Source organism: Crinia signifera, chromosome 9, assembly GCF_055691185.1.
Source record: "Crinia signifera chromosome 9, ASM5569118v1, whole genome shotgun sequence".
In the NCBI taxonomy this organism is placed as follows: Eukaryota; Metazoa; Chordata; class Amphibia; order Anura; family Myobatrachidae; genus Crinia; species Crinia signifera.
The window spans coordinates 34,472,605-34,494,090 of NC_139225.1; the positions used below are offsets into that span (position 1 = coordinate 34,472,605).

The window sequence follows — 21,486 nt, forward strand, 5'->3', positions numbered from 1 at the left end:
TCTCCAGCTCCCTGCCTCCTGCATCCTCACGTACTGTCTCCGGATTTCCACGGTGGGTAACCCCCAAGTCCGTAACATCCACAACTGCGCTGTTGGCATCAGCCGTCTCCTCTCCCTGTGCTGGAGACCCAGCAGCAGGTTTTGCTGGTTCAGCCTTTCCTTCAAGCATGTTAGTTGCATGGGAGACGGCCAATGTCAACAGCTGATCGTTTTCCTCTCTGGTTTCCTTGTAAGGGGATAAAACAGGGTACAGGTTAGTAATGGTTAAATCTTTATTTATGTTTTGTTTGGCAGTTATTAACCCCTCCGGCACATATGGAGGTGGGGGAGCGGTTGCGGTTGCATTCCTGTTACGGCTGATTGTATCTGGTATTGCTAGACATCCAATTCCCCATTGTTCCTGCCCTTCCTTCTGCCACAACTTAAGAATCTCAATGTGCTTCACTCTCTTCTTATGACAGGAGAGTAGACATATCTCATCTTTTACTGCTGATAAGATTTCTGGATCAAAGCTACCAACACTGGGAAATTCTAACTTGCTGCCCTGTGTCATCTTTTTCCATTTCTTTTGGTAAACAACTGCTCGTTCACCGTGCTTACTGCACATTATGAAAGCTGCCGACCCATTGGGTTGACTAGATTCCTCCCTAACTAGCACGGCATCCCTGTGCGACCCGTTATTACCCATGGTTACAGGAATAAACGTTCACAGCTAGTAGACACCGGTGGGTCGTTTATTTCGTGAGTAGCTCCCAAAACACTCCTCCTCAGCGACCTAGAACGCTTCCGCACTTAAGCGTAACGCGAAGGCTACGAGGTAATAATACTCAATCACCACAGTCTCTCGGCTAGCAGCGAACTGCTAGTCAACTTGCAGGGTGCGGCCAAATTTTGCAGAACACAAGAAAACTTGTTTTTCCTGTATCCCAAAACCCGGTATTTCTAAAGCAGCTGATCGGATCACTGGGTTCCGATTTAGCTTCTTGTACCCTCCCGGTGGATCAAAATAGGTAGGTCCACGGAAGGGGCAGTTCCTATGGGCACGTCGTCACGTGCACCTTGTCCTACACCGGACTGTCCTACACCGGACTATGAACCGTCCTACACCGGACTGCGCTAACTGCGCTGAGTCGTGTCGTCACACACCCGTTCACCCAATGATTGTTTCACACTGGGCGCTATTTACACCTTGGTCTTACGCTTAATACTTGTAATATTTCTGTACAGAAAAATCTTTTCAGGTTGGTAGTTTCTCACTAGATACTTATGCAGGTATAAATCCCTTTTAAATGGCTATAGGAATCTATTAAAATAATGCTTGAGTTGTTTGCTTTGGGGAAAAATGAACAATAAAAGAAAAACTTATTTTCTCTTATTAATTACCGCTTTATCCACAGTATGTTACTATACTGTTTTAAATAAAGCTAGTGATTAAATACTGTTCACCTTTGGGTTCCTATGTGTGCTGCATGTGCAGTGCCAGTGAACAGCCACGTGTATACGTGTGTTTATTAAACCTGTTCACAGGCCGCCGATGAATCGGCCACCCACGTGTTCTATAGTGTATTCGCAAGGTTGCGTTCGGGTTTCGCTATACGCAGTAATTGCGCATAAATATGGAATAAATCCCTTAACTCCGTCCGTAAGTTACGTACAAAGATGCGAAATAAATCCCGCACTCAATCCGTAAATTACGTACAAAGATGCGAAAATTTCCCAATGCAAGCACGTGCGCGTGCACCTTGCGTAATACACAATAGACGCTTCACGTTACTGTAAAAAGGCCCAGAACTTATCGCCACGTGGCGGAGTCCCTGGCCCTGCAGTAACTCACAATAAAAGTTATAGTTTTGCACAGAAGGGATCTTCTATGTACTATAATAAACACAGGCCTTTGTCTCCACGTGGAAGACACAAAAAAGAAGGAATTCCCGCACCAGTATCTTTTCTTTGGATTCTCCTCCCCCAGTTATTTTCAAAATTTAGTGGAGATCCAATCTTCCTCTAAAAATGTCCGGGGGGTGCTGCCCACTACTTAAAGTTAAACCTATACACCCACAGAAAAAGAAGTATCTTATTGGGTGCACTGAGAATCAAAATATTTATTATAAAATGTAACTTTTAATAGTTCCTATAAAAAGGTCTCTTAATCAGACGGAGACCACATGACCTTGTCTCAGAGTGAAATATTAAAAGATAGAACAATGTGATAAAGATTGAAAAAATGTGAAAGAATTAAAAAATGAGAAGAAAAGGATGAACGTGTGTGTGTGTGTCAGTTACTTATATATTTCTTGGCTTAGATTGCCTTTATAATAAGTTTCTGCTTGCTGCTGCTATTATGCTGCAGCTGAGCAAACAGTAGTGTTGCCACCAGGGTTTATTAAATTATATATTTAATGAGGGAGCACTGTATTACATTGCAATGTTAATTTTTCCTCATATGAGCAATATTTTATGCTGCTCAGTAATATGTGATTTTTCTCCCAACTGAGTAGTGATTTTATACACGTCTGCACTATAGAGGTGCGTGGGGGGGGAACCTTTATAGATCAGGTTGACAATGACATGTCACTTCATTATTTATTGTCCATTCTGCATGTCCCTGTATCCGTATTTAAGCGGACTAACCGCCAGTTCGGGTGCAGTCGGACCGTATAGTTTTATTGTCACACCTCTCCTTAAAATGGAGTTAGTTAATATAATACAGCCTATATGTATCAATAGGATCTCTATTACCCAAAATTAAGCGATGTCCTCGCTGGGTTTAGAATGGCTGTGTAGGTATGTGACAGTCATCGACGGTCTGATAATTAGATAGTACTTCTTGGTCCTAGGGTGGTTTATATTAACACCCCTTGTAATGCTCCCCACCTCTTCTCAATCCCGGTACTAAGCGGTTTACCGCCTGGAAGTGCAGTGACAAGTCTGTTAAATTAAATGTTTCACATGTACTCAGTTTTTATTAGACGTGCCTCAATTGGACATACAGCATTTAATGTAGGAGCCGGACTGGAGGCAAAGCCTGGGGGTAGGCTCCCCTGACAGGGTTTGTAGGGAGCTGACTAGCTGGACAGTCATAGAAGGGGTGTCTAAGGAGAGGGTCATAGGGGGAGGGGCTTAACGGGGTGTAGTAAGGGTATATAAGCAGAGTGCAGGCAGGAAATAGGGGTCACTGGGAGATTTTTCTGAACAGCTAAGCAGCACTGCATCTCCCATGGCTTCCCCAAACGCTGATGCTGAGGTATCTGCAGCGCTGGCTGCCCTCAGGGAGGCAGCAGGCACCAGATGGACAGAGTGGCTGCAGCAGCAGATGTCAGGTCTGCTGGGGGGACTGGGAGCAGCAACGCAGGAGGCTGCTCCAGCGGGCGCACGGCCTCGGAGGTCCAGGCCTCCGGAGCGCTTCAGCCCATCCGTGTCCCCCAGGGTTCAGCGCCGTTCTAGGAGCCCCGTCAGGGACCCTCCAGGCCAGGCTGCGGGCCGGGCACCTTCCGCCCGCAGGACCAGGTCTGGGAGGAATCCAACATGCAGGCGGAACCCTCCGCGCGGGGGGAACCCCCCCCCACGTGCAAGAAGATCCGGCGTCACGTGGGTCTGGACCTGGAGCGGCGGGGCATGCGGGGCATGCTGCTGCCCAGCGCGGGGTGAGTCGTGCCAGGGGGGCAGAAGTACAGGCTGCGGACCGCAGGCCTGGTACACGGAGCGAGAGACGCACAGCTGGCTCCGCCTCCAACGCGGTCACGCCGGCTGGTGCTATACCTGAAGGTCGGGAGGACAGGAGAAGAGAGATGGCAGCGTCAGCAGACGATGGAGAGATACCTGGTCCTTCTTCATCTGGGACCCGTCAGGACACTGGACCTGCGGCTGCTGGGTTCACAGCCCCCAGGCAGCCTGGTGAGTCTGTCTCTATGTCTATTAATGCTTTAGCACAAAGTCAGGGGGGGGGAGGGTTAGCCCCCCAGGGGGAAATGAGTAGGGGCTTTACCGAATTATTGAGTGGTTTTGCAGATTGGCTGGTGGGTTTGCGGCAGGGGGCGGGGCCGTCCCCGGCGGCAGCATGGGCACCGCAGAATTCGGGCACACCAGCTAGCATTAGTGTGCCGGTCAGTAATAGTGTGCCGGTCAGTAATAGTGTGCCTGTTAGCAGTGGGGTGCCGGTTAGCAGTGGGGTGACGGTTAGCAGTGGGGTGCCGGTTAGCAGTGGGGTGCCGGGGAGCAGCGTGGTGCTGGTATCCGGCGGGGAGCAAAGCAGCAGCAGGGCAGGGGCTGAAGGGGGCAGTGTGGTGACGCAGGATGAGAGTGGGAGGCTTAGTGACACTGCGAAAGGGGAGGTGTATGTATGTTTTGAGGGGCCATTGGGGGCCCACCTGAAGCAGGAGGTGAGGGAGAAGATTTGGAAAGGGGAATGTGTGGATATATTTTCATTACTACCCTTAGAGCGTTTTAACCTGGATAGGCCCCGCAAGGAGGAGAAAAAGGAGGAGGAGGAACGGCGGCGGTATCGGCTGATACCGCGGTCATTCACAAATTGGTTACAGGCATTTGCTATTTTAGCTAGTGTGATTGGGGAGAAGGCACCTGACAATTGTTCAGGCTTATTCTGTTACATGGATGCGATAGGAGAGGCATACTGTGTGTACGGGGGCATGGCCTGGCTCAGGTATGATGAGCAGTTTAGGCAGAGGAAGGCGGTTCGCCCCAACATTCGTTGGGATCATAAGGATATTGCTTTATGGTTAAAGGTAACGGCCCCCATAAAAAGTGGGCAGCCCTTTCGTGGGGATGGGGGGGGGCCGAGAGAGGCCACAAGCGGGACGGCCATGCAGAAGGGACTCTGCTTTGCCTTCAACGACGGGTCATGCCGGTTTGGAGCAAAATGCAAATTCAAGCATGAATGTTCATCATGTGGAGGGAACCATGGGGCAAATAAATGCTTCAGAGGGAAGTCCCGAGACAGTAGTTCAAAAGGGGGCGACACCAGTTTGGCTGGAAAGGATGCTGGGTTATCTGCGTAGGTATCCTGACCAGCGGACAGCCGCCTTGTTGGAGGAGGGGTTTAGGGAAGGTTTTAAGATACCTTCTGACGTGCAGGTGTCAGGAAGTTTTAGGAGGAATTTGAAGTCTGCTAGGGAGCATCCTGAAGTGGTGCAGGAAAAACTGTTTAAGGAGGTGCAGCTGGGTCGTATGGCTGGACCGTTTAGGGCGGCACCGTGGCCAGATTTGATAGTCTCTCCGTTGGGGGTGGTGCCAAAAAAGGAGGCGAACAAGTTTCGTCTGATACACCATTTATCCTTCCCAAAAGGGGCGTCGGTCAATGATGGCATTGACCCCGACATCTGCTCGGTGGTTTATACATCCTTTGATGCGGCTGTTAAGTGGGTGAAGCGGTTTGGGAAAGGGGCCATGTTGGCAAAGACTGATATTGAATCGGCATTCCGGTTGCTGCCTGTTCATCCAACCAGTTTGCGCTTGTTGGGATGTTGTTGGGATGGGGAGTTTTTTGTTGATCGTTGTTTACCGATGGGGTGCTCCTTGTCGTGTGCTTATTTTGAGGCCTTTAGTTCCTTTTTGGAGTGGGTGGTTAAGGATGTCTCTGGGTGCAGTTCAGTTATTCATTACCTAGATGATTTTTTATGTATTGGTCCCGGGGGGACCGGTGTATGTGATTTATTGTTGAGGACTGTTGAAAGGGTGTCGGCAGACTTTGGGGTCCCGCTTGCTCCGGGAAAGACGGAGGGCCCTGCGACTGTGATCAGTTTTTTGGGTATTGTCATTGAGACTGTGAATATGGAGTGTCGCTTGCCTGAAGAAAAGTTACTGGGTTTGAAGGCCGAGGTAGGGAGGGCGTTGCTGTTGAAGAAAATCAGATTGAGGGAATTACAGTCCTTGCTGGGTAAGTTGAATTTTGCGTGTCGCATTATGCCGATGGCCGCATTTTCAGCAGGAGGCTGGCAGCAGCGACAGCAGGGGTGGTTCTTCCTCATCATTTTGTCAGATTAGGTAGTGAGTTGAAAGGGGACTTGCGGGTGTGGGCATCTTTTCTGGAAACCTTTAATGGCAGGGCGTTGTGGATGTCAGACACGTGCGTGGCTACAGAGCTAGACCTTTTCACAGACGCCGCTGGGAGTGGCGGTTTTGGGGCTTATTGCCAGGGACATTGGTGTGTGGGCCGGTGGCCGGAGTCTTGGGTGCAGAGAGGCTTGGTTAAAAATTTAGCATTGTTGGAATTGTTTCCTATTTTGGTTGCAGTTGTTGTTTGGGGTGAGCTGTTCCGCGATAGGAAGATTTGTTTTTACTGCGATAATTTGGGGGTGGTCATGGCTATTAATCAATTGTCGGCATCTTCACCGCCGGTGGTTACTATTTTGCAGCAGTTGGTATTGGAATGTCTGGCTTTGAATTTGTGGGTTGTGGCTAGGCACGTTCCCGGTGTCTCTAACGGCATTGCGGATTCTTTATCTCGTTCACAGTGGGAACGATTCCGGGAGTTGGCGCCAGAGGCGGACAGGGAGGGGACCGGGTTCCCGAGTCGGCTCTGGGCTCTGCTGGACGGGTAGTCGATCAGCTCATCAGGGAATCCTTGGCCCCAAATACATGGTCGGCATACAATCAGGAATGGCGGAGCTGGTTAGAATGGCGTGAGGTAGTAGGTTTGAAAGAGGATGATGACGAGTTGGCTGTCTTGCTATACATAGGCCATTGTAAGGAGATTGGTTGGTCAGTGGCTAAGATCACGCGCTGTATGGCGGGCTTAGCTTTTGGGTTTCGTGCAGGTGGGAGGCCTGATGTCACAAAGAATTTCCTGATTGCGCAGGCTTTAAAAGGCTGGAGAAAAGGACATGTAGTACAGGATCAGAGAAGGCCGGTGTCCTTCCAGTTGTTGCAGAATATGGGCAGGAAGTTGGGTGAGGTCTGTAGTTCCAATTTCGAGGAAAGGTTGTTCGGGGTAGCCTTTTCGCTTGCCTTCTTCGGGGCACTGCGGATTGGTGAACTCGTGAGTCCAAGCGTCTCCAGGCCGGGAGGTTTGTTAGGGGAGGATGTGGATTTATACTCGGATAGGGTGGAGCTAGTGGTGAGGAGGTCTAAGACGGATCAATTAGGGAGGGGGAAGAAGGTGGTTCTTTTCTCTGTACTAGGCTCGGATATGTGCCCGGTGGCACGGCTAAGGTTATTTAAGGAAGTCAGAGTGGGCAGAGAAAGGGATCCTTTGCTGATGCATGCGAATGGGTCCTTTTTATCACGGTTCCAGTTCACAAGCGTGTTTAGAGCAGTCCTGCGGACGTTGGGCCTCAAGGGGGAGGAATACGCGGGTCACTCTTTCCGCATCGGGGCCGCAACTGAGGCTGCTAGGATGGGTTTGGGAGATGAGCTGATTAAGCGCATTGGGCGATGGGAATCATCTCGTTTTCGTTCATATGTTCGTTTAGGGGATTGTTGAGACTGATTGTGTTCTTTCTAATTTTAGGGCATCCCCCGTGCCTGATTTGGATTTTAGGACATTCATATGTCTTTTGGGGAGCTTTGCGGGCTGATGTCAGACCGAACGGCCCCCAGCTAGGTTTGGATAGAGAGGAGGCAGTGGTTCGCTGGCTGGGGAAGCGCGGTATGGTATGGAGTGAAAAAGAGGAGGGAATGACCTTGGGAGCAGACCATTTAGGGAGTTGATACGGGATATCAAGTTTGATCTCTTACGGTTATGGGCAATGTTTCCAGAGGTGATCACAGTTTGGTCGGATATTGTGCCGCGCCGTTATTGGAGGGATGCAAGGTCGGCTGACAAGATCAATAAGGCACGGATAAAAGTCAACAGGGCAATTGGGCGTTTTATGGCTAGAAACGGCGCGGTGGTGGTGAGGCACAAGGAACTTGAGTCTGGTGCCGGTGCTTTTTGGAGAGGAGACGGTGTGCATTTGAACGCTGTAGGGATCGATGTTTGGTCCTTGGGACTACAGGAAGGAATAGAAACAGCGTTCCGGATGTGGGGGGGGTCGCCCGGGGTCAAGGGCTTAACCCCGTGCTTGGTGGCGGAGGGGGGTCCTCGAGGTTGGTGGCATTGAGGCTTAATTATGCGGCGGGGAGGGCCCCATGCGGGGGCTGGACTCCCCTGGGTGAGGCTAATTAATGAGCACTGGGTGTTGACAATTGGTGCCCTCGAGCCAATCGCTATCGGCTGGGGGTAACAACTCCTGGAAGTGCTTAGAGGTGTGGATTGATTTATTGAGGGCCTCGGGGACCACCTTCCGTGGGGAATGTTTTTGATTATTGTTAATTTTGTATTGTTTCAATAAAGATGGCTGCTGTGGCCAATTTTATCCAACAAGAGAGTTATGTCATTTGTGGGGGGATAATTGGGCACAGCGATTAGACAATACCCTGTCATGTAGGAGCCGGACTGGAGGCAAAGCCTGGGGGTAGGCTCCCCTGACAGGGTTTGTAGGGAGCTGACTAGCTGGACAGTCATAGAAGGGGTGTCTAAGGAGAGGGTCATAGGGGGAGGGGCTTAACGGGGTGTAGTAAGGGTATATAAGCAGAGTGCAGGCAGGAAATAGGGGTCACTGGGAGATTTTTCTGAACAGCTCCCACCCACCCTCCCTAATTTTATAAATTTTAGGAAGAATTATTGATAGGTTGTCTTTTGTCACAGTGGCCTGTGCGGAGGGGGGTCCTCGAGGTTGGTGGCATTGAGGCTTAATTATGCGGCGGGGAGGGCCCCATGAGGGGGCTGGACTCCCCTGGGTGAGGCTAATTAATGAGCACTGGGTGTTGACAATTGGTGCCCTCGAGCCAATCGCTATCGGCTGGGGGTAACAACTCCTGGAAGTGCTTAGAGGTGTGGATTGATTTATTGAGGGCCTCGGGGACCACCTTCCGTGGGGAATGTTTTTGATTATTGTTAATTTTGTATTGTTTCAATAAAGATGGCTGCTGTGGCCAATTTTATCCAACAAGAGAGTTATGTCATTTGTGGGGGGATAATTGGGCACAGCGATTAGACAATACCCTGTCATGTCTTTTTTATATACATACATAAGCATCACACATATTGAGCAGTAACTACTGTTTTATATTTCTTTTAATACTTTTATTCACGTTGGGATATTGGGGTCTATGCGTTCATACGCACAATTCCCTTTATTCACCCCAGTGCTGCAAGGGTCATGACAATAACTGTGCCAATATGGAAAGCGCTATGCGCAAGTTCCCAGTGAAATAGTATTAAGTATCAATGTCATACAGTGATCAGCGGTCGCATACACTGTTGCGTCGCCGCCTGTCAGTTTTCTTATTGCGGGTAGCACCGTGTGTCTGCTCCCGGCACTCTCTGTCTGCTCCCTGCTCTGCGGTCGCACAAGGTATGCTGCGCTGCTGCCTGATAGTGCAGGTCCCGGGTAGCGCTGAGAGTGTGCTCCCGGCGTTACTGAACATTCATGCCGCTGTTTTAATTACAGGTTGTATAGTAGTACAGATCCCGGGTAGCACTTAGGATATGCTCCCGGCGTTACTGTACGTTTGTGCCGCTGTCGGCTTGTGCAACAGGCTGCCTAATAGTACAGGTCCCGGGTAGCACAGTGAATGTGCTCCCGGCGTTACTATACGTTCGTGCCGCTGTCGGCTTCAGTGTCAGGCTGGGTACATATTACAGACAGTGTTAACAGTATTACTTAATGCTCATTTAAATAAACCCTAAGTGAAACAACTATGCTGACTGACTACACACACGTATCATTCTAGTCTGACTACCAACGACCGTTTCACTATCGCTTCTCTTCTGTGTGCGAACCTTATCGCACGTGGCACATATACTGTAATGAACAAGCAACTCAAGACACTATACCCCGTTAAACTACTTGTGGCAGGCAGAAGTACAGTTTACTAAACACTTAAATATACTTTAAAACACGTGGCTTAATGTTTCCTTGGATTTCACTTATTGTACTTCGAGTTCAAACGCTAGCACCTCTCGAACCCTGCGCCGCCGCGGACCTGGCCTATCCAGCAATGGATAATAAATACTTCCACCCTTTTGCTGGTATAGGTCAAGCCGCGTGTTTGGTACCGAGTTCTAGAGTGTGAAACGGCCGGACGCCAGCCCCCAATTATCAATACCGATATTTATATGATCAAAGAACAATAAGTGAAAAGCGTAGGTTACGTATTATGTCCGTAACCTGTGTACCCTTTATCCCTGGCTACGTGCGAACAAAACGTAGCGCAGCGTAGCATACCTTTATCGTGTATTATACACGGAAGAACCAATGCATTAATAGGACTTCCCTTCGCAGTACTTTGTTTCTAATCTGCGAATACACTTTTAAGGACAATGTCCGTAATACACCTTATCGCTAGATGCGAATAATAGACGAGACCACAGTATAAAGGTGAGGAGATAGAAACTCCGTAAATAGTGTATTTAGTCCCTAATGGACAAAAGGGGATTACAGAAATAGGAAAAACACAGTGTAACACGTAATGCAATTGTCTAACAATGAATATACAAATCAGGCTCTACTAGGGAAAGAAAACATGCACAGAATACAATCAGCCAACAATACAATAAAAGTAAGTACAGTGAATGCAACCGTTTACCGTCTCTAATATGCGCAGCGCAGTCCGGTCGGAGCTCGCTATATTCAGATTGAACTATAGCCCGGTCAATGGTCAGGGAAAAGAAGCAGTGCCGAAGTGACCGAGGCCGCCCAGGGTCACCTAACTTATAGGGTCAGAAGGGGGAGGTCAAAGGCCATTCCTATTGGTCAGGGTTCGGATGTCAAGTCCTCTGTGATTGGGGCAAAGTATTACACCTGGTTTGGATAGGTGCAGGGGGAGTGAACTTTGGAGTCCTTTGTCTGTTGGCATCGTCGTCAGGGGTCGTAAATAGCAGCAAGAACCGGTTATAACTAGATTCTTTTGTAACACACATTTTAACAGAAACAGTCTTGGGAATATGGATTTTGTCCGTAATTATCGGACCGTATGTATTGCGAATTATTCGCAATGACCGGAATACTGCGCATGGGAAACGGAACGGAACGGTACCAAACATTATACAGACAGAAGTATGTAAAGCTGACTAAACTATGTGTAGTGTTCTAAACCTTTAATAAACTATATTTTCTTTGGTGTAAGTATGGTATTATGAATTTATGTGTAATAGTATGGCTGCGCTTCTGGTCCACTTTGTCACACAGACTCGGGTATGTATACTTTATTTGCGCAACTCTGCGAACCAAAATGGCGGCCATACTATCCTAAAATGGTGTGTATAAAACTAGACATTGACAGACCTTACACATTATGTGCTCTAACCACTGGACATCACGGACACAGCTTCGTTACCCCGATCCCCGTTTCTTGCACACATCACTGCTTCCCTCTATGCAAGGACACTGCCACTGTCTTAGCGTCCGTTCCTTAGCAACCTCCGGCGTACACACAGCTGATAGCGGGATCCCCGCAGCGAGCCTATCACAGGATTACAGCACGGGGAATCCCGCTGTCACTCACTCCAGCGCCACCCGCGCCCCCATCTGACGGGGCACCGATGATGTCAGGTCTGATAAGTGAGGTCAAAGGACCTTAATTTACATTGTTTTTGGCGCAATTTCACCTTATTTAAACTGGGGCTGCTGTGTGCTCTGTTCCCCTGATGACAACTGGCTGATGCCCAGTTGAAACGGCTGTCGGGACAGCCCGTGTTGCTTTTCACTTGCACATGGAATAAACGACATCTTTTTCTTCATCTAAAACCGTCTGAGTGCTGGTCTTCATCCTTCTGCGGGGGGGTAAGTGTACTATATATATATATATATATATTTCATGGTAGAAGGTCAAAAGATCCTAATATTCCAGGATTTCTCCACCCTGGTTTCCCACAAGCGGAAAGAGTTCTCTGGAATACGTAAAATGCTGGTGGAAAAAATAAACGCTTCGCTTTAATGTACCCAGCGAAGCTGAGAATTGTGGATAATGGCCATACACTGTTCTTCACAGACCCGAAACAGGCAAGGGATTCTATAGAAAAAGCTCCCCCTCATTCTCCAGATAGACAAGATGAATGATACTTTCGAGAGTTTCAGTGGCTGATCATTGGCCTTGGTTAGGCTCAAACGGTGGGGGGTCGTTGCGGGGCAGCGGTGGGATGCGGTAGAAGCCCACTGGCTTCTATGGGGCATCACCAGATTTTTCTGGCGGTGCCCCCCGCCGCGGTAACGCTGCGGCATCCCAAAATGCGGTAAAAACCTCGATAACTGTTTTTTTACCGCATTTTTAGCTTAGAGAATCTCCCCCAAGGTTTTTACAGTTACTTGGTTGAGTTTGTTAGGTTCACTGTTTGAGAGATGCAATTATCTCCAACACTACTGCCTGTTAATGCTAACTTTTAAGTCGTTTTAATACACAAATAGCTTTGTTACACATAGAGAGGATGGGAGCCGACTACCCCCATCTTTCCCTTAACCTTTTTATATTTACTTGACCATTCTCGCCGGAGCACCCCTTCTGAAATATGATGGGGTCCTCAGACACAGATACAGAGTGGTTACCACTCTTTGGGATAAAAATACCCAAAAATTTTTTTAGAACACCATTACTTCAAACCATCAGGATTTTTTTTTTAAACATTAGTTTTTATTAGTTTTTCACGTTACTGAACAAATAATAGCGTACAGAAAATAAAATAAAATAGGGGAGGGTCAAACAAGGAAGAACACACATTGATAAAGTCACATATATATAATCATATACATACATACATACATTTATAGATCAACATCACTATAGAGGCCAATCAGAAGGCGCTCAGAAAGTACTAAGTAGCGTAGAGAGGCTAAGCTATGGAAGAACTCAGAGTCCATTCCCGTGATATTTACGTATGAGTTATGTTCTAGTGGTCCAGTACTCGGACCAACCAAGCCACTTAATTAATGGGTTGGAGGTCGAGGAAGACTAGCGCACTCCAGCGGTCTCATATTCGCAGTGGCTTTGAACAGCTTGTTCGATTTGGGGGATGATTGGGATTCGGGTGGAGCGCCAATACTGTACAATCAAGGTTTTAGATGTGATCAAAATATGGCCTAAGATATATCTTTCATTACTAGATAGACTGTTAGATATGTGAAAAATAGCCAATTTTGGAGTCAGGGGAATATGGATTTTTAAAACTGTTGAGATTAGTACAAACACTGCAGTCCAGAAATTGGAGATATATGGGCATTCCCAGAATATATGGAATAGGGAGCCCACATATCCGCAGCCCCGCCAACAGAGATTGAAATTAGCTGGGCTGAATTTATGCAGCAATACTGGAGTCATATATAAACGGTGGAGTAATTTATAATATTGGTACAGAGAACATGGACAACAACCTGCGCTCACACGGAACAAGCAGCTATAGAATCACACCAAATAGGGCTACCAAACCCAGAAAAACATATAATACACAACAAGAAGTGGATCCCCACAGCGCTAATTCACAGGATTTTTCTCAATATATTTTCTTTCTGTTCGGCCTCTAACATCCAAGGTATTCAGGACACCGGGAAAAAAGAAAGAGAAGTCTCTTGATTACCGTCAGTCTGTATTACTTAATATAGATGACTTGGTCAACCACCACTATAACTCACCTAGACTGGCTAGGAGAGGTTCACATCAAGGTTTCTTTCAGTAGGACATCCAAAAATAAGGCACATATGGAAGTAAACTCACCTAGGGTCAAAGCCCTATGTACATCAAAAGGTTTCTTTGGTAGATTGAGGTATACACCGGGACTCACGACTCATTCAAGGTAAAAAGTTCACAATTTATTGTTAAAACTGGAAACTCCAAAACAACCGTTTACAGCCACGTCATCAACCCTCACCCGGAATGGGGGCTAGTCCGAGGCAGTAGATCCACAGATGTTTAAAGGATAGGTGTTTTAGAGTCCTGAATAAAATCCTTTGCAGACACCAATGCGTTTCGAACTGTATCAGTCCTTCCTCAGGGTGTAGTATAATTAAAACATGATCCTGGGGGGTTTTTATACCCTAAAGCCTCCAGGATATATCTAAAACCCAGCACCTTCCACATAAACATAATCCTCACTAAAACCTATTTCCAACATAAAGATTCCTAAAGTAATCCTAAAATACATTCTTATATATACCTAAAACAGGAGTGCAGAAGTGATATTAAAGATCTGGACTTACGGAATACAGCGTTTTACAACCAGAATGTTTTAACATATGTAATTTTGCACTATAGCGTCTGTACTCCTGGAGGCTTTAGGGTATAACCCCCCTCCCAGTATCATGTTTTAATTATACTACACCCTGAGGAAGGACTGATACAGTTTGTAGTATAATTAAAAAAAAAAAATGGCTGTTTTGGAATTTCCTGTTTTAACAATAAATTGTGAACTTTTTACCTTGAATGAGTCGTGAGTCCCGGTGTATACCTCAATCTACCAAAGAAACCTTTTGATGTACATAGGGCTTTGACCCTCGGTGAGTTTACTTCCATATGTGCCTTATTTTTGGATGTCCTACTGAAAGAAACCTTGATGTAAACCTCTCCTAGCCAGTCTAGGTGAGTTATAGTGGTGGTTGACCAAGTCATCTATATTAAGTAATACAGACTGACGGTAATCAAGAGACTTCTCTCTCTTTTTTCCCGGTGTCCTGAATACCTTGGATGTTAGAGGCCGAACAGAAAGAAAATATATTGAGAAAAATCCTGTGAATTAGCGCTGTGGGGATCCACTTCTTGTTGTGTAATTTATAATATTGTTCGGTGTGGGAAATACATTTAGAAACTTTGAAACCAAATTGAAATATTTGGTGCCACTCTTCTTCACTAATTGATTCGCCCAAGTCCCATTCCCATTTCAATAAAGAGGGAAATTTTACAAAGCTCGCTGGTTCTAGCAGTAGGTTGTACCACCAGGTGATACCCCATTTACTATTTGCGCATGTCAATTTATTCTGAATGTACAGAGGAAGAACGGAGACATTGTGAGGGGTTGGGGTTTTATCAGAAACCATCAAGATTTTTGATAGGCAGTGTTTTTCTGCATTGTTCTTTACATGTTACATTGATTGCAGAGATTGTTTGGTCTTTATGGTATTTTGAATGCACCTCATATTGTCATGAAACTGATTACAAGTCTATTTTTATGCTTCATGTCTCACATGTGTCAGAGCAGCTTTCACCCCTTTGGCATCAATCCATGTCTGCAAGTCTGAATACGAGTGATTTGCCCCCGATACCCCCTCATCTAAATTTGGTTTTGCGGAACGTGGCTGGTTTGAACACCCCTATCAAACGAAAAAAGGTACTTACTCATCTGAAAGATATTGTCATGCTGCAGGAGACCCACTGTCTACATAATAACCAGTGGCGGATTAAGCACGGGGCCCCACACATAAGGGGCCCCCACACCGTTACTGCTGCTGGTGTGGGGCTCCTGTCACCCCGTGCTTGAGCAGTGGGATCGGGGAGCGCAGGCGGGCTGGCGCAGCGCAGATGGACAGGGGGTCCCTGCAGCGGTCTGGGCGATCAGCGACAGTGTCCCTGTCGCAGATGAGAAGTCAGCGGCGGGGTCCCTGCAGCTGATTGGAACTAGTAGCCAATACCGCTACTAGTTCCCATCTGCTACCGGGACCCCACCGCTAACTTCCCATACACTGCAGGGACCACGGCGCTGACTGCTCAGACCACTGCAGGGACCCCCAGTGCTGCCCAGGTACCAGCCTCCCCAGAGGGGGGATGTGTCTGTGGTGGGTGGAGGGGGGGGGATGTGTGCGCAGGGGTGGGGGGGAATGTGTCTGCGTGGGCCCCCACAATTTTATTGTCCAGGGCCCCCACAGACCTTAATCCGCCCCTGATAATATCAATTCGGGATTTAGAGCACAATGGATTGGGGAGTGCTTTTCAGCCTCATATCGAACAAAATCTAGAGGGGTAGCTATCCTATTTCATAGTCTTCTCAGGTATCAGGTCCTGGATAGGGTGGAGGACTTGGAGGGTCGATTTCTTCTCATGGATGTTGAAATCGAGGGGATGTTGTTCACTCTTTTGAATGTGTATTCTCCGAATATCTCTCCGGATAGATTCTTGTCCAGGATCTCCCAGTTCCTTGCTGGTCGCAATGTCCATACATTGATTAAAGGAGGGGATTTCAATTCAGTTGATGACCCTAAAGTGGACAAGTCTCCACCTCTGCTCAGACATATACTCCCTCCCCAGTACCATATACAAACATTAAAAACAAATTTGCAATTGAGCGACCCTTGGCGACTCTTACATGACCGGGACAGGACATACACACACCTTTCTAGGGCACACCAAACATTATCCAGAATAGACTACTTTTTGGCTTCCAGTAGTCTGATGTCACAGGTGAAGCAGGCTAACCTCTTCGATATTTTGATATCTGACCACGCCCCTATATCTTTGAGTGTGTGGCTTGATTCCAATAACAGGGCGGACCGCCTTTGGCGCTTTCCGGACTATTTAGGCAAATCTCATGATTTCAAACAGTTTTTTTGATTAACTCATGGAACAATTATCATGATGATAATTTGGAACATTGGGAGGATATTGTGTTGTTCTGGAGAGCGTCCAAGGCGGTGTTGCGGGGCCACATAGTCAAATACATTTCTCAGCGGGGGAGGGAACAGGCAAAACATTATAGAGAATTGCACCTCTCGGTGTCGCAATCTTTCAGGTTGCACCAGTCCACTCAAACACAAACTAATTTAGAAGCTTACTTGAATAATAAAAAACCTACTAGAACCTTTTCTAACAGCGCAGGCCCGGCTTAAATTAGATTTTTCAAAACAAAAATACTAGAAATGGGGTAATAAGTCGGGGGTAAATTATTGGCCCTTATGTCTAAACCCTACAGAAAATATTCTTTTATCACTTCTATTAAAGACCCTACCACCTATAAGACTTATTTTACTACTAAAGAAATATTATCATACTTTGAGGAATACTACAGATGCCTTTATAAGGACTTCCCGGTACAGGGGGCCAAACAGGAATCTCTCCTAAACTCTGCTAACCTGCCTCCCCTAAGTTAGGAACAAAGGAATAGCCTTATGACGGAAATAACCGGCAAATAACTTAGGGCCTTATTCTAGTTCACTCTTTCTGACAAAATCCTTCTTAGACAAAACCATATGCACTGCAGGGGGGCAGATGTAAAATGTGCAGAGAGAATTAGATTTGGGAGAGTTATTTTGTTTCTGTGCAGGGTAAATTCTGTCTGCTTTATTTTTACACTGCAACACAGATCTCACTCTGAAGTAAAACCCCACACAAATCTAACTCTCTCTCTGCACAAGTAACATCTGCCCCACCCGCAGTGCATATGGTTTTGTCCATCTAAAAAGGATTTTGTCAGAAAGAGTGAACTAGAATAAGGCTCTTAAAGCTGTCATAAAAGATTTACATTCCCACAAGGCTCCTGGCCCGGATGGGTTCTCTGGAGTATATTTTAGGATGTTGGAGACAGAGGTCACCCCAACATTGTTGGAAATGTATAATACTATACTGAAAGACAGGCCCCTCTTTCCATCTTTCACTGAGGTGTATACTTCTCTGATCCCCAAACCAGGCAAAGACCCCCAGCTGGTGGAATCGTATAGACCGATTTCTCTATTGAACGTTGATTTTAAAATGCTCACCAAAATCATAGCTAATATATGACAGTCACTGGCACCAGCTTTGCTCACGTCTCATCAAACTGGATTTGTCAGAGGTCGCCATTCAGTAAAAGCCATACGACTGGCTATAGCAACTGTAATAGCAGAGGCTCAAAAGACGCACCCTATGGGGAATGTTATTGAGCTTAGACACAAATAAAGCTTTCGATTCCGTTGCCTGGCCTTACCTCTTTTGCAGTTTTGGAGAAGAGAAACTTTGATGACTCCTTTAATTGTAGATGTAATTAAATATTTTTATTCCATGCCTTCAACAACCTTATTAATAAACGGACAGAGAGGGATGCAAATTCAGATGTTCAGAGGCACCCGCCAAGGTTGCCCTCTCTCCCCTCTGTTGTTTAATATATGTATTATTTCGGATTTTACAATCTTTGGCATCCTTTGAGAGCATAATTGTCAGAGTTAAAATTGTCGGCATTTGCGGACGATTTACTTTTATACATTGGAAACCCAGAGCAGGCACTGGAACAAATCTTGGGCAGACTCGATGACTTTGGGGAGATATCGGGCTACACAGTTCATTTATCCAAATCTTCAGGACTATTGCTGCACCCTCATGTGTCAATACCAAATTGGAGCAGACATAGGTGCCGATTTATGTTTTTGCTGGTGGGTGCTCAAGCAAAAAATATAGGGGAGTAGCTTCATGGGGAAGGGGTGCGGCCTCAAAATAATACCAATTCATATTACGCAGCACAGTTGCCTCCAATATTCAAATTACGGCAGCAGAGTTCCCCTTTTTACACATTACAGAGTCCCCCTTTTTGCACATTACGGCCAAATACATAAATGCCCCCACAGTGCCAAGTACATTCAGTAAATGCCCACACATTGCCAATTACATAAATGCTCCCACAGTGCCAATTACATAAATGCCCCCCACAGTGCCAAATACATAAATGCCCCCACAGTGCAGGTACATAAATGCTACTCAGTTGCACAGCATGCCCTACTCAGCCGCACAGCACACCCAGAGCATGCACATGCTGTCTGGCCCCAGTCTGCATATTACTCCGCGGATGGAATACACTCTTCCCGCCATCCTGGCATATTATTAGCCAGGTGGCGGGTCCGGCGATGCGAGTGCTGCAGCCGCAAATTACCAAGTTAATATGGCGGCCCAGCAGCAGGACTCGCACCCGTGGGTGCTCATCAATTTCCATGGGTGCTCAGGCCCTTGAGCACCCACAGAATCAGGACCTATGGGGGCAGACATATGCCGGTTTAATGGGAATCGGGTATGATAGACTATTTGGGAATACGCCTTCCAAAGCATCCCTCCGACCTGTCCAGGGCCAACATCTCAGAGGCGGTGAATGCTACATCTAGGGAACACCTAAGACTTTCTTATGTTGGCAGGGCCAACCTCATTAAGATGGTGACCAATCATAATAGAATCAGGCCCATCATTCCATACCATTGCCTTAGCCAAATCATTATGGACACCAGATACCAGTATAACCAAAGGCTCATGTGCAACCTCCTCCTTATGGGACCCTACTCTGTAGTCAGCACTTGGAAGCACAATACAGTCTTAGCTCTTACAGAGTGTATTGTGCTTGCGCAAATCTCTGAGGAAATAAAGCAGTGCAGGGAACAATTTTCTGCAGATTTATGTTCACAACACAGGCTGCAACTATTCTAGATACGCCAATACCGGATACTCTAATTAAAGAAAAAACAAAAACTCATAGCCTAAGTCACTAGCAGCAGCATGCTATGGATGAGAGCACACCAGCACAGATAAGAAGACCCTGTGTGTTATTATGTGCTGCTGTGTCACAATCCTGTCAGGAGTTCCTACAAGAGAGTAAAATGAGAGGATCCAACTCGCCATTGATGGAGAGCACACCACTGGCCCTCCGGAGCTCCTATATATGTACTAGTTACATTAGTATGTTGCGCCACTCACTGGCTGAGAATAACACATATGTGGAATCTCTGTATGTTCTATGTATTTATCACTTGACCTTCTCATGAGTTCTCTTGGTTTTTTTTATCCTTAGCATCCAGATACAATGGCCACGATATCAAAGAAGAACCTGAAATATATATCTGTCTTACTGACTGCTTCCATTCTCCTGAGATTCTTTGCGGGCCCTTTGAACCTTATGTTAGATCGCAAGAGAACTCCATGTACCTGCTGTCATCGTAGACTAACCACAGATTCTATTACACCACTAGAAGACAACCGGATATTTATCATAGCTCCATATTTCGAACACCGAATACACAATAACCGTGCAGTCCGTATCATCAGCATTATTGACCATACAGAGGTGAAGGAGCTGTTCTGCTGGTTTTGTTGTACATTATCTAAATCAGTGGAGGTATCCCAGGCTCAGATAGATATACTTAGTGATCGGTTCGGCTTTCCCTATGGTACTACGAACCTTGTCTGCATGGAGCCACTAGGTTGCTATGCCAAGTACCTATCTGTCCATACGTCTCCTACGGGGAACATGATGCAGTTACCCCTGTTCCAAATACAAAATCAGGAAATTAAACCGTTCTCCGCCAACTTCACGGTCTGCATTTCCACCATGTATGGGAATTACAGTAACGTCTTACAGTTCATACAGGCGGTGGAGATGTACCGGATACTGGGTGCCCAACGGGTCATGATCTACCTTAATAACTGCAGCACCCATTTGGAAAAAGTTGTGCAATACTATGTAGCAGAAGGTATCATAGAACTGGCACCATGGCTAATCCAACGTTACTTGAACACATAAAAAAGATGGCATTATATTTTTGAAGCCAAGGATATTGGGTATTATGGTCAAATGACAACACTCAATGACTGCATCTATTGAAACATGTATAGGAGTAAGTTTGTGATGCTTAATGATATTGATTAAATCATTCTGCCAATCAAACACCAGACATGGGACGGCCTAATGGAAAGTCTCCAGCAACAGCACCCAGGAGTTGGGGTTTTTATCATTCAAAATTTCATTTTACCTCGAACTGTCACCATTAACGGAAACTTCTCCAACATTTCATCTTGGAAGAGTTTGCCAGGAATCAATATACTGGAGCACGTTCTTCGTGAGCCTGAAAAACTGGGCTATTTCAGTCCCGATAAAATTATTATGGATCCTAGGAAGGGCAATCAAACGTCTGTACACAACGTTCTAAAATTGATTGGGGGCCATAACAAAGTCTCTGCGGAGACAGCCCTGCTTTACCATTGCAGAGACCCACACCAGAAAAATTTACCGAAGACATCTCTAATAGAAGATACAACTCTTTGGAGATACAATGCTTCGTTGATTCGAAATGTTAATAAGGTCCTGAGCCAAGTAGATTTATAGTCATAAGAACCCAAGAAACTGGTCATTAAAGTCAGATTTTTCTTTTGGGATCAGCCAGATTTGGCATTGTCACCTTTTTTATATAGGGATTAATTAAACGGATTTCAGGCATTACATTCTCAGGTTTTCTATGAGGGCAAATACAAAGTTCTGATTATGGCCATTAAGGGGTCTATCTACTAATGGGGCATAAACATGTAACAATGGCCCTTATTCTGGTTGACTAGCTCGGATGTGAATTTGCATCCTTGCAAGTCACCCTAACCCCGCCTTGCGAATGGTTAGCCGGCGCCACCCATTCGCAAGCGGGATTCATTCGCAAGGCTTGCGAATGGATGTTTAACATGAACATCCATTTGCATGCCAGAGGGAACCTCCCCCATCTTTCGATGGCCGCCGACCATCGAATGATGGCGAAGGCACACAATATGTAAGGGTGGTCCAGAGCACCATTAAACATG

General features: G+C 46.4%; 1 pseudogene; it reads left to right on the forward strand.

The window, feature by feature from the left end:
- LOC146036834 (uncharacterized) overlaps positions 1-21,025 on the forward strand; it is a 35,335-nt pseudogene extending 14,310 nt beyond the window's left edge.
- The last annotated feature ends 461 nt before the right edge of the window (positions 21,026-21,486 follow it).